Source organism: Neolamprologus brichardi, chromosome 23 (assembly GCF_056152115.1).
Source record: "Neolamprologus brichardi isolate AB-2024 chromosome 23, ASM5615211v1, whole genome shotgun sequence".
NCBI classification, from domain to species: Eukaryota; Metazoa; Chordata; class Actinopteri; order Cichliformes; family Cichlidae; genus Neolamprologus; species Neolamprologus brichardi.
In genome coordinates this window covers 16,461,351-16,475,092 of record NC_142125.1, presented here as the reverse complement: position 1 = coordinate 16,475,092, position 13,742 = coordinate 16,461,351, and the positions used below count along the sequence as shown (strand labels likewise).

At 40.0% G+C, this 13,742-nt stretch overlaps 1 pseudogene; it reads right to left on the bottom strand.

The window, feature by feature from the left end:
• LOC148096027 (uncharacterized) overlaps window positions 1-10,990 on the bottom strand; it is a 55,496-nt pseudogene extending 44,506 nt beyond the window's left edge.
• Window positions 10,991-13,742: the final 2,752 nt, after the last annotated feature.

Sequence of the window (13,742 nt, the reverse complement as noted above, 5' to 3'; positions counted from 1 at the left end):
GCAGCTTGGAAAACAAGCCTGATTCCCACCAAGAAACTTCCACAGCTTACCTAATACAACAGTCCATGCCTCCACGTTTCAGTTTTGTGGCTGATATATATTACTCTAATTTTCTAAGACTCATACACATGGACTCATAAGTTCTGTGACATTACTTCTGTGTCAGTTGGCACGTTAAGGATTTTTTGGGGGTTTTTTAGCAAAGTTTTCTTCATCTTTTTCATTGCCTATTTACGGTGAAAAGGTTATGAAAGATGTGTTGGAAATATAAGTACTAATAAAGGAAATTTTGGAATAAATTTTAAATGCAAATTTATGTAGATGATTCATTCAGAGCAAATTCTAATCCATTAGAAGAATGAAATCTCAGCACCATTTGGTAAGAAGTGTCTTCTGCCTTTCAGCAGGCTGATAAATGGTTATTATATTGACTATTAATAAATGGCCTGTATTTATAGCGCTTTATTTAGTCCCTAAGGACCCCAAAGCGCTTTACACGTTCAGTCATCCACCCATTCACACACTGGGGATGGCAGCTACATTGTAGCCACAGCCGCTCTGGGGCGCACTGACAGAGGCGAGGCTGCCGGACACTGGCGCCACCGGGCCCTCTGACCACCATCAGTAGGCAACGGGTGAAGTGTCTTGCCCAAGGACACAACGACCGAGACTGTCGGAGCCGGGGCTCGAACCGGCAACCTTCCGATTACAGGACGAACTGCCAACTCTTGAGCCACGTTTGCCCGTAATAGCAATGTTATGTCTGGTGCTGGTAACCACAGATGTTAGTATATTTAAGTAAATCAAAGACTCATTCCACAAGTGTTCTGTACAAAACACCAAGGTGGGGGTGGGGGTGTAGGTGTAAATCACATGAGGTCCCTTGGTGATAGTCTTTCACCTATACATGAGCCTTTTATATACATATATATTATATCATATTTGCAGAATTGTTCAATTGAGTTTGATACATGACCTTACATACATACATATATGATCACCTTAGGTGCACTGGCATTTTTTGTTTTAGTTTCCTTCCTTTGTTCATGTGTTTTAATAAGGTCTCGTGTGTGCATATGTCTAATAAAATCCTTTTTATTTTGAATTTGGGTAGGAGGCCTTTGAGAGTACTCAATTCCAAAAGGTGGAACCAGTGATGCACTTGTGACTCGTAAACATGTTTATATATCATTCATTACCTTTTGAAAATGCTACAAGTTTACTTACTGCTCTGGGAGCAGCTATTTGCATTAAACCCTCACTGCAGTTTTGTTCTCACTAACACAAGACAACATCAATCAATAACAGGCCTCAACCAGTCCTCTTGTATTAAAAAGCAAACACACATTTAGTGTGCATTTGCATTATAAAATGAAGTGCTGGAATGCTTCTTCCCAGAGATATTCCAGTCTCTGCTCTTGCTCCATCCAATTACTGTTGTAATTCATTTTATGGTCTCTCACTAGTGAAAACCAATGCTTTCAGATTAATAATATTTTCCCATAAAATTAGATTAGATGATATGATGCTAGATTGGCTGTTTTCTGATGATGTTTATTTGGTGAAAGTGTCCAATCTATGTTGTTAGTAGAACCGGTATAGCTGGGCTGACTATTCCAGTTGGAGATGTAATGTGATGTGCATATTAATCCACAGGAATATTCATTTTCCAATCCTGCATTCTTCACTGCTAATGTATTCCCTGTTGTAAATACCTTGAGGACTAGCAACACTGCCTCTTATAAATAATGCACCACTGATAAATGAAGCACTGTGCGGTTTAGCGTGTGTGTGTGTGTGAGTGAAAGAATGTGTGCAAAAGCAGTCATTCCATTTTGTCTGACGAGGTTGTGTGTGTTATTTTGTCAGTGTGCTGCTATGATAAAAACGCAGCATATGTTTCTTGCTGTACGAACGCCTCTGTCACAACCAGCACTCTTGTAAGGTTCTCTCCCCTGACAGAACAGCTGTAGCAATTATACACATGCAAGCGTACAAAGAGACATACTCTAGCACTGATTTAGGCACTAACCTACATTCCTAAAAAAGCACTTACAAATCATCATTCTGTGCACATATTCTTGGATCGGACTGAAAATCATGCAGCGATCATAAAAACTGTGGAAAAGACCGTAATTTTGTGTTGTTGATGGTTTTACATGACTGGACTTTGTTGCTGACATACAGTTACAAGATAAGTGGAAGAAAAAGCTGAATTCTTAACCCTTTGTAATTTTGGTGCGTTCAGTCACTTAGAACCTGATTATTTTGTTCTAACTTTCTTCAACATCTTTGCAAAGTTATATAAGATTTGATTGAATTTAAGTATAAATTTAAGCACAGAAAGGAAAAAGGAAACAATGCTGTTCTCACTTTACCTAACAATAGAATGGACATACTGCCTTTTACCTTGACACTAAATGCTAGTTAAATGTAAATCATGCGTAATCACATAGTAAGACCATTTATAAAGCGCCTTACTTTACCTGAACAGAGTGGTTCTCTTTTACATTTTTGTCAGACTCTTTCCTCAAAAAGTAACAAATAAATTGTGAAATTGGAAAAAAATTATAAAATCGGTCCTGTATAAACAATTATTGGCATTCCCTACAGCAAATCCAATTAGTGTGTTTTTTTTTATCATTTACATCTTTTGATCTCGTCCTTTCCTTTATGTGTGTCATGTTTGTTTACAGCGACAAGGAGTGGGGCAGATATTCACTTTTAACTGCCTCAGTTTTATCAAAGCTGACAAAAACTAGAGGGCACAGTGAGATGAAGAGCAAGATGGAAGGCCACAGGCAGTCAGAGCCCTCACAAATAATACCAGAATAATAAACACACTGAGCAAATCAGAGAGGCCACACTGGCAGACATCTCTTTATCTGGAACGTCACTGCAGCTTGATTTAAGATTCACCATTTCTAACACATTAGCTGCTGCCACCTGGAACGGCAAATGTGTGCCATGTTACAATTCAAACATCTCTGATTTGTGTTGAAGGAGAATATATTAGGTTTCTAAAATGGCACTCAGGATATTTTAATACCTTTTCAATAATGCCTGGAATTCAATTCAATAGAACTCCCAAAGATATTTTGTAAAAGGTGGAAAGTTTAAAATCAACAGAATACAACAGAAAAAAACTTACTCTTATGCAAGATTTGTTTCCCCTGCTTAACTAAACAAAGGTTATTTCAAGCTCCACCACTTGAAAAGCTTTGTATGATTCCAGAAAGCTATATTTATGTTGCCTTTTAGATCTTGGAGTGTGTTAATCGCTCTTCCCTCTAAAGGTCAATTTTCTCATTTTTCTAATGTGTGTGTTCTTCTCAAGCACGGTTCCTCTACCAGAAACCTAGAAGTTTGAGGGAACTGCATGTGAAATTTTGGTCAGACACCTCTGATGTTGTGATTTGCCACTATATAAATAAAACAGAATTGACTTGAACTTACCAAGTCTAAATTACATCCAATGTCCTTGTTGTAGATCCTGGTCAGATGGTTTAGTCAACGTCTCACTCAAATCTGGCTTGATCTATATTCCACTCCAGTCTTACTGATGAGCTGGCTTAGACTGTTGAAGCCTATGCAGAAGAGCAGTAGGGATAGTACACCATGGTACTTTCTGCACTTCATAGTGACTTGTGTGATTGCTTTGAAGTAGGCTTCCAGTGTTGTCTTCCAGTCCCATTGAGCTCCTGATGAATGTTATCTGTCTGCTGTTAGCTTTGTACAGTCCCAGGCACTCTATTATCTATGTGTGGAGCACTGCGTAGTAGGCTTTCTTGTTGTCAATCAAGAGAGTGCTCAGGTTGGACTGCTTGGTCTAAGTGCTGGTGTACTGCTCTATCAGTACACCAGCACGGGCGATTGTGGCTCAAGAGTTGGGAGTTCGCCTTGTAATCGGAAGATTGCCGGTTCGAGCCCCGGCTTGGACAGTCTCGGTCGTTGTGTCCTTGGGCAAGACACTTCACCCATTGCTTACTGGTGGTGGCCAGTGTCCGGCAGCCTCGCCTCTGTCAGTGTGCCCCAGGGTGGCTGTGGCTACAATGTGGCTTGCCATCACCACTGTGTGAATGGGTGGATGATTGGATATGTAAAGCGCTTTGGGGTCCTTAGGGACTAGTAAAGCGCTATATAAATACAGGCCATTTACCATTTACCATCAACCAGTAGCTGGTGCTTTGATTCTCTGGTGTTATTTCCAATGACCTTCTGAACTGTGCTCACTGTTGTCCCTTCAAAACTTGGTTGGTTTCATATGACTGTGAGGGAACAATGATGTATTAAAGAGTTAACATAAATGTTAACCTAGCCTGTAAAGGATTTAACATTAGCTGATTAACTATTAGCAGTTACCTGATAGCCCCATTAGTCACTTATTATCATTAATGTAGTGGATACCAGATTGCAGGTCATGGATGGAATATTGAGCTGTGCTAGAACAGATTACAGACGCATGGAGAACGGGCAGGTTGCTGGCTGTTCGGAGCAGGGGAACCACAGAAACCGAGCAGAGCTAAGCTGAGCAAATAACGAATAAAATCAGAGCAGCCCAGTCAGATGGTTTCAGTCCTGAAGATATTTTCTTATTACTAATACCACACTTCATCCAAACTTTATTTGCAGATTCTCCATAAATCTTTAAATTTGATCTTCTTCTACAATAATTAAAGCATTTAGATGTGTTAGGTACTGTGTTGTTTGTTGTACGCTTGTTTTGGATTTTTTAAAAACCCTGGAGAGTTCAGGCTGTGCTGAAGAATAAAGGTGGTTATACCAAATATTGAGTTTCAAGCTCACTTGAATTGTACAAAGCTTTTTTCTTATGTATTTCTTATGTTAACCCTGCATGCTGTGTCCTTGTGTATACAGTAGAGGCATTCATAAAGAGTACTGAGCTCTGAGTAGGTCATCCACATTTTGTCAGTGCTCAGAGTCCACAATCATTGTAGTTACTTATGTAAGGAAAATAAACTTGAAGTGTAAAAATAAGCTTTGGGTCTCATATGCATATAGCTCAAATAAATCCAGGCTGTTCCACTGCCTGTGTAGACAGATGGATAGAATAAAATAAGAGGGTATCTGCATATCTGTTCTGCAGGTGGAACAACTAAAATGTGGCTGAAATGCTGTCACTGTAAACAAAGCTTAAGAGTATCTGTTAATGAAAAGTGGGGAAAAAGTGGGAACCACTTCAGTTTTTATTGCCCTTGGATGAATATGGGGGCTTGCAAGAGAGAAAAAGAATGGATAAACAAAGAACAGAGATACATACAGACTGTTAATTATTAATAGCCAGTTTCCATCTCTTAATCATTTGTGTCAGTTAAAAAATAAAATAAATAATTATCCACCCTAATATCAAACCATGTGTATTTAATATATTTTTGAATAATTCTGAGTCATGTGTAGTACAGTATGATACACTGTTCTTTGCTCTATAAGTTACAAAACATGTTTATAATATTTTACAATCTGTTGCTTGGTTGTGTTGGTCACTCTACATGAGCAGGCTGATCCCACAGGTATTAAAGCAGGTTTGAGGTCTGTTGTTGTTTGTGATAGGTCAAGCATTATGTCTTGGACGTGAGTCAGATTTTAAATAAAAAATAAAGTAGGTCAAGTCAGTCCTGTATTTTATATTGACATGCAACTGACACACATGGAATACTGCAGTCAGAGCACCCTCAACCTTAACCTCAAGATGCTATATATATATATATATATATATATATTGCAAGGTAAAGACTCTAGAACAATAAGAGAAAACAATCACCTCATTTAAGAAAGTGCTTGCAGCAGTGGGAAGGAAAAACTCCCTTTTAACAGGAAGAAACCTCTGGCAGAACCAGGCTCAGGAAGAGGCCCCAACCAGGTGGGGATGATGGGAAGAAGACAGGACAAAAGCCACACTGTGGAATAGAGCCAGCGATTAATAATAACTAATGATTAAATGCAGAGTGCTGTATAAAGACAGAGAGTGAAAAAAGGGGAGTGTAGAAGACCACTCAGGGCATCATGGGAAGCCCCCAGCCTGGGCTTATGAAATGATTTAAGGCTAATTTTAAATGTAGAGAGGGTGTTTGTCTCCTGAATCCAAACTGGGAGCTGCTTCCAAATGGGCCTGAAAGTTGAAGATTCTGCCTCCTATTCTATTTTTAAATACCCCAGGAACTATACGTAAAACAGCAGTCTGAGAGTGAAGTGGTCAATTTGGGTGATATATTTTAAGATAAGATGGGGCATGAGTATTTTAAGGATGTTAAACTCTGGATTTAACAGGGAACCAAGGAAGAGAAGCCAATATGGGAAAAATGTCCTCTCTATTTCTAGTCCAGTGCCATAGCATTTAGAGAGCAAACAACAGAGGAGCTGAAACATCACCTCTTTCACTGACCACTGCAGAGGCAAATTGTAGCTCTAGTTGTGATTGCAGTCACTGGATGTCATGGCTCTTTGTAATTGCATCTGTTTGTGTTTTGGCTCTTGTGATTCTGGCTGTGACACCTTGGTTTTTAATGAGCGTAACCCTGACTACATGCAGTTGTTGTGTGCGTGCAGTGATGGTTGTGCTGTCTGAGCATTGCATTGAAGCAGTGTATTCCTGAACTCCTGCAGTGTGTTTTAACACATCTGTCATAGCAGTCCAGCTTAACAACACAGCTGCAGCCTAAGTCAAAATAATAACCTCAAAATTACAATGTTTTTAGACTGAACCGAGATGCAGATGCAAAAAAAGACCCAAGCACTGACTGAAAGACAAACAAGTTCTATCGAGGAAACAAGGGGAATTTGGGTGTATGTATGCAAAATCAGGGACAGGTCAATGAATGGGGTTGACAGGAGGTAGGACCAAGGACAAGTTAGCAGCTGAGGAAAATAAAACCCACCCAGAAGACATATGTAAACTATTTAAAGGGATGTCAATGGCATGGAATCATCAAGAAGAAGATAAAGAAGAACAGACACAAAAGAGAAGAAACTGAAATAACAAAACATGTGAGCATAGTAAAATAAAAACTGCATGATGAACTAAATGTAACATTTCGGTATTGGTCTTATGTTTTTGCTTGTGATTCTGTACTACACCTTCCTACTTGGTTTGCATATATAAGTTTCTTTATTGGATAAGCTCTTTCATCACCCTGACAATATTTGACACTGAGGTGTTTCTTGTTTTTTTTTCTTAAGGATATCCATAGCAAGGCGTATCAAGGCTTGTTTCGCTCATTATTTAGAGGCCTAAGCATATAACAGTCCATTAGTGAGTTGGGAAAAAAACAAGCACACAATACAAGATATCTGGTGTCATCCAAAGTGAGTCTAAATTCCTGCATGCCAGGCACAATTACATTAGAAGAGAAAAGTGTGGAAGTGTGAGTGATAGGGAGAGGGGAAACACAAAAGAAGAAAATTCCTGTGCTTTTCAGATCCACAATCTCTGACACATTTGCAGTGTAACTTTTGACACACTATCATTATTTCAGCGGGAGCTGATGGGTGGAATGCACAGCAGAGAGCAAGGTCCTCATCACAGCAATGAAGATGGACACGGTAAGCACCCGTGATTTTATAATGTAACTGACATTTCACTTTAGATCCTCCTCGAGAAAATAATTATAATTTCCACACACATGGTAAGACGTCAATGGACCCTGAAGTCACATTTCACCTTTCATTTTCTAAGAAAAAAAATGTTATTTTGACAGGTAAGTAGGAGTCTGTAGTAACTTTAAAGAGTCTTGCAAAAAATCATTGTCATTTTAATGTCACAGTACTCTGCTTACAGAAAACCTGAATTAAAAAGTCATTTTGTGAGGTAAGTCAAAATCTATAAGCATGTGATGGTGAATATTTGAACCTACACCAATTTTAAAACTTTTTTTGATCTTTCCACAAGCAAATTTATATTAAATATGAATTGAAATCACTCCAGCTACTTTACAAGATGTTCTCCTAAACAATAAATATGATGTGAGCAGCTGTGATATAGATGTAGTTCTTGACAGAGAATGGCAGGGAGAATAGTATGACCACTAGGTAGGTCTTTAGTCTGATGTAGTGCTAAATGTCAAAATGTCAGTATGTATGTTATCTGAAGGCCGTAAGACCCAACAAGAAGAGGAACCGTTTGGAGTGTTGTATCAAATACAAAATTATGTTGAAAATATTGAAAATACTCACTATATAATGCAATCATTTGCAAACCTAAAGAAACAACAGAAATATTAGCAATGAAAAGGTACAATCTGCTGTCACTGGGTGGTTGTAAACACTGGATCTTGAGATGAAAGCTCTTGATGAGTTGCTCTTGTCAAAACAAGTTTTTGTTATGTTAAATCAAGTAGTATGAGGTTTGCTGCCTTTGCAAACTGTGGACGAAAACCCTAACACTTACACCGCTCAGAAGTGTGTATCTGGTCAACTTGCTGCATCACACCAAGTAAACACTATTTGTCTAACCCAAGGGTAGCAGCCAAATAACTTTTTTCCCCTCCCATCTACTGCCAGGAAAAGTAGGAGTTTTTTGTGTTTTGTTGTGTTAAAGGAAAAGACAGTGAGAGCAAGTGAGATGTAAGATATAAGGAAGTGTGAAGACAAGGAATTTAAATTGGCTCTCAAACCACAGGTTGCACACCAATGAGGGTTTACCCCTGGCCAACAAATGTGATCTTAAAGTCAGGGTCAATTTTGTGTGCAGATGGAGGTTGAGAAGGAGGGGATGAGGGGCCCTGAAAAAAGGACTACTAGTGAAAGAAATAGGAAGAGGTGTGTGGAATTCATATAGCTTCAGCCCTATCAAGTCGACCTTGCTACAAAATGACAGAAACAAATTGTTTCAGATTCTCGCTTCTCATCCTCTCTGTTCCTTCCCTCCCTTTCCCAGCGAATACTCTTTCGCTTACTGTTTCCCCCTCCTTTTCTCTACAACACTTATCAGATTACACTTAATTGGAAAAGTCATTTTGATGGAGGGGGAAATTATTTGTTTCTCTATATTTGTTAATCTATTTCCCTGTCGTTTCCTTAGCTTCAGGAAGCCAATGTTGTCATTCCACCTTTACCTCCTCACTCTGTCTCCTCATCATCTTCATCTTTCTGTCATGTGTCAGTAAGCCTTGACTGTTCTGAACAGTCCATCAGCTTATGGACAGTGGATTTAATGTTGAATTAGTGGCCATTTAATTTGTGAGAGGTTGATAACCACTTTCACCTAACACATCAAAAGTGGTGCAACTGTTAGGTAGTTGGTTATGAAAAGCACAGTTTATGTGCTGGCCAATAAGGGGAAGGTATTGATTTTGTGGTAAAACAATCAGCATGCTGTCGTGGTCTGGGTGAGTCACAGTGCCTGGCTTTCCTCCTCTGGGTGGAGTCATCATCACTCCTCCCAGGGTTCCCACCTGGAGCTGATTACTCACGTTGGGCTTTTCTGTTCCACCATAGCTGGTACGATCCACTGTATGTTCTCCAGTCTTCCCTGCCTGCCTCCCGGCCTCACCATCTAGAACTCAGGATCCATTTATCACCATACTCACGTAGGCCTCACATCCACGCTCCCCCCTCCTGTGCTACTCCACCTGCAAACAATGCCCTTCACCCCTGACTCTCGAAACCCTGTTTCCCAGTCAAGCTTTGCCTGTCACGGCCCGTGCTCACAGCCCTCCTCGCTCGGGAATATCACAGCTCATGTTCATGCTCCAAGCTCATGGTTAAGCTCACAGCGCCTAGCTCGTGCTCATGCCCATAGCTCTATAGAGAAAACAAACGAACTGCAGTTTATGAAAATTAAACTTATGCCTTTGAAGCAAGTTGGCTTCAGTGCTGAAGCCCAACTTTTACTTTGAAGACATGATTCCTCCATTACTGGTTTCATCACACTTTTTCAAGTATCACTACCACTTAGCTAGTGGTAGTGTTTTGCTACTAGTGTTTGCAGACAAGTGACCAAAGCAGCACATTTTTGATCCAGCACCAACTTTTTGACTTTACCTAACCACAACCAACAACTTCAGTGAACCATTCACCAACCACACACATTGTTCCCTCGCAGTCAGTGGTTGTATCTCTTCTGATATGGTGGACCTGTTTTGTATGCACAATTTCACATAACAAACCTTTATGCTAGTGAGGTAACAGTCATTTCTGAAGCACAGAAAAGATAAGGATCTGAGTGATTGTAATGAAGGCCACACAATGATGGCTAAAACAGTGAGTCAGAACATTTCTTCAGTGGTAGGTTTGACAGTTTGCAGATCAGGTACATGTCTTCATCACTGAACAGTTTTTGCCCGTTGCTTGAACACATTTTGCAAAACTTCGCTCACTGTGCCAAAACTCTAAACACAAGTAAACATGACACAACACTGGGAAATATACCATTCACATCTGTGCCAAATTGAAACTCTACTCTCAAAACCTAAACTCTGCTGTCAAAACCTAACATTCCTTTGTCAAAATGTAACTCTGTTGACAAAATGACACATACTTGCATCATATGCAAACACTTACGGATCAGGGGGAATACACTAGTCTACTTTATATAAAACACTGCAGTCTTTGATTCTCATTGTTTATTCAGAAGGCATATTTTCAGGAGACACATTTTCAAACAACCAAAAAAGCAAATAGGCCTACTCAATATTGTACATTGCAGTACCATGAATTCAAATAAAGCAAAAAAAAAAAAAAAAACCCAAACAAACCATAATACAGTAATAGAAAAAACACTATACTGTAACCACAAAAAATCATGACAATTGTGCATACGTGGGCTCATGGATCCCGCCGTCTTTTGGGGTCTGGCCACAGGACCTCATCGACATTGCAAGCAATGTCTTCTCCTGCTAGGCACCGGGGGAAATATCCTCTTGCATGTCAAAACCATCCATGGATTGCTGTCACCTGAATGTCGCCGCAGGCCTGTTCCATTGCCTGCAGAAGAGGCATGCGGGCATGTGGTTGGCGGCCATATACACGCCATCATCGAAAAAAATTCCTCTATAGGGTTTAAAAATGGTTAGTAAGGGGGCAAGTATACCACTTCAAGTTGGTTGTGGTTGGAGAACCAGGCCTGGACCAGAGCAACCAGATGGAAACTGACATTATCCCATATCACCACAGACCTGGGCTGATCTGGTCTGTTCTGTACAACTATATCATAGAGAGCATCTAGAAATGTGAGTATATTTTGGCTATTGTATGGACCTAGTTTTGCATGATGATGCAGAAGCCCTCGAAGGCTTATGGCGCAAACAATGTGATATTTCCCCCGCGCTGCCCTGGCACGTGCACAATTGCCCTTTGGCCAATTACATTACGACCCCGTCGTCTTGTTTTGCACAGGTCGAATCCAGCTTCATCAATGAAAATGAATTCATGAGGCTGTGCAGCTCCATCCATGGCCAAGATTCTCTGTAAAAAAAAAAAGAAAAGAGAACATATTACTGTACTACAGTGCTACACATACAGAACCCCATCACACAGGTACCTGTGTAGCTCTCAGAATGGATCCATGTGGTACTGATATGGTACATATTCAGCTGCTACTGGATTTCACCAATACTGTATTGTACATGTAAAGGACAGTTACACTTACCCGTACATATTCAGCTCGAAGTCCTTTGACCCTGTCACTGTTCCTCTCAAATGGGACTCTGTAGAGCTGCTTCATGGTGATGCTGTGTTTTCCCAAGATGCGTCTGATGATGGTGATACTCACATGGTTTATGTTGTTGAACACTTGCCTGTCTGCAAGTATTTGCTTTCGTAGCCGGTGGAGACGGATGGCATTGTCTGCCCTCACTAGGTCCACAACGGCAAGTTCCTGCTGTTGTGTGAACAGGCGTTGGCGTCCTCCCCCAGAAGGTCTTCGAGTCATTCTAGAGAAATACAACCACATATTGTCATCGCTTTGCTTATTTTTCTTACAGTACTTTACTGTATATACTGTATCATCCACTGTACAACACTGTACTTCAATATAAGTAATCATGGTATGTTTCACAGAAACTACCACTTTGGCTAAAAAAGGAGCATTAGCACCCTGCAATACCCTGTACACTTGATATGGTAATGTGATATACTGTACAACAGTGTTATAAAAACCATCAGAGTAGAGTAGAAGGTAGAGGGGTGAAGACATACCTGTTTTCTAGTCGGAATGTTCTTATTACAGATGCCACTGTGAAGCGGCTTAGATGTGGGTGGACTCTCTGCCCAGCTTCCCTCATAGCCAGGCCATGGTTGATGACATGGTCCACCAAAGTTGCTCTTATATCATCAGAAATATGGGTCCGTGCATGGCCTCTTCGACATCCTCCTCTTCCTCTTGCTCTCCCTCCATCCATGCTTGCAAAGTTCTTGAATTGGCTAAACTGAGGGCTTTTTGTAGTTGGCTAATTGGTGTTCAGTTTTGCAAGTAAGTGCCTTCAGGTGTGTATTTGAGTGGTTGCAATTGTGTTTTGTATTTTGGATACATGTGTTTTCCAAATGGCACCCTGAAATTTCATTTTGTGAACGAAGTGTCTTATGTATGAAATAGAGTGTAGTATGCAGGACCATGTGTGTTGCATAAAGGAGTAAGTGTGTTGCATAAGTGCAACTAGGGTGCAAAGCAGCGCTTTTGTTTAAGGTATGAGTACATGTGTTTGAGGTATGGTAACAAAAGCTTCAAGTTGTGTTACTTTAGTCTGAGCATGGGCTTATAGTGTTCAAGCAACGGGCAAAAACTGTAAGTAGGATAAAGTGGTTTCTTACTAAAACTGCTACTGATATCAGGGTGTTTAAAATCTCATCAATGAAGTTTTGGATTGATGAGAGGGACACAAAGGTGATTTTTAATTTTGTGATTTGTGAGTGTATATTAATTACAAATTTCATCTAACTGTATACGGATTTAGTAAAATGTATTCCATAAGTGGTTCAAATTTATGTGGATGAGAACAGACAAAAGAAAAAAAATAGGCAGCCTTGTGTCTCTAATGGAAGCAGGCCAAGGTCCATGAATGAGGAGATCAGCCAGTATATTACTGGAAACCGTGTGTGTGTGTGTGTGTGTGTGTGTGTGTGTGTGTGTGTGTGTGTGTGTGTGAGCTTGCTGTCCTGGGGCAGGAGTGACTGAATGTGTAACTAATGATCTGCTTTTAATGATGGCACCAGAAGGCATTTCTTTCAGTATGAACTTCTGAATGAGTAACTGGCCACCTTGAGCAGGTAAAGCACAGACAGTGTGTGGTTACTGAAATGATTCAAGAACAGCCAAATGGAAAACAAATGAACTGGTACTGCAAAAAGCAACGGCAGGAGTCTACTGAAGTGAGGTGAGCAAGCTTAACTGGCAGCCCAGTGCCAGTAACAGTGTGAAGAAATCAAATAAATAATCAGACAAAATTGGCATTGTGAAAGCTTTGATGTTAATGCTTTGCATGTTAGAGCAATCAGATCAGCCAGATATAAAACTGCCAACCATACATGTGCAATAAGAATAGTTTTTGTATTAGAAGTTGGCAGTCTTTACCTGCTTTTTCTTTATTGTTCAATTGATTTTAATTTGATATGTCATATCTGGATTAAAAACAGAATTTAGAGCAGATTGTAACTTTAAAGATTTAGGGAAGGCTAGAACTAGATTTCTCAAGGAAAACTACTATAAATTGGAGGATAGAAGAGCTAGGCTTCCCAGTTGGACTGCCAGGAATATAATTAAATTGTTAATGTAATGAGGCAACACGCAA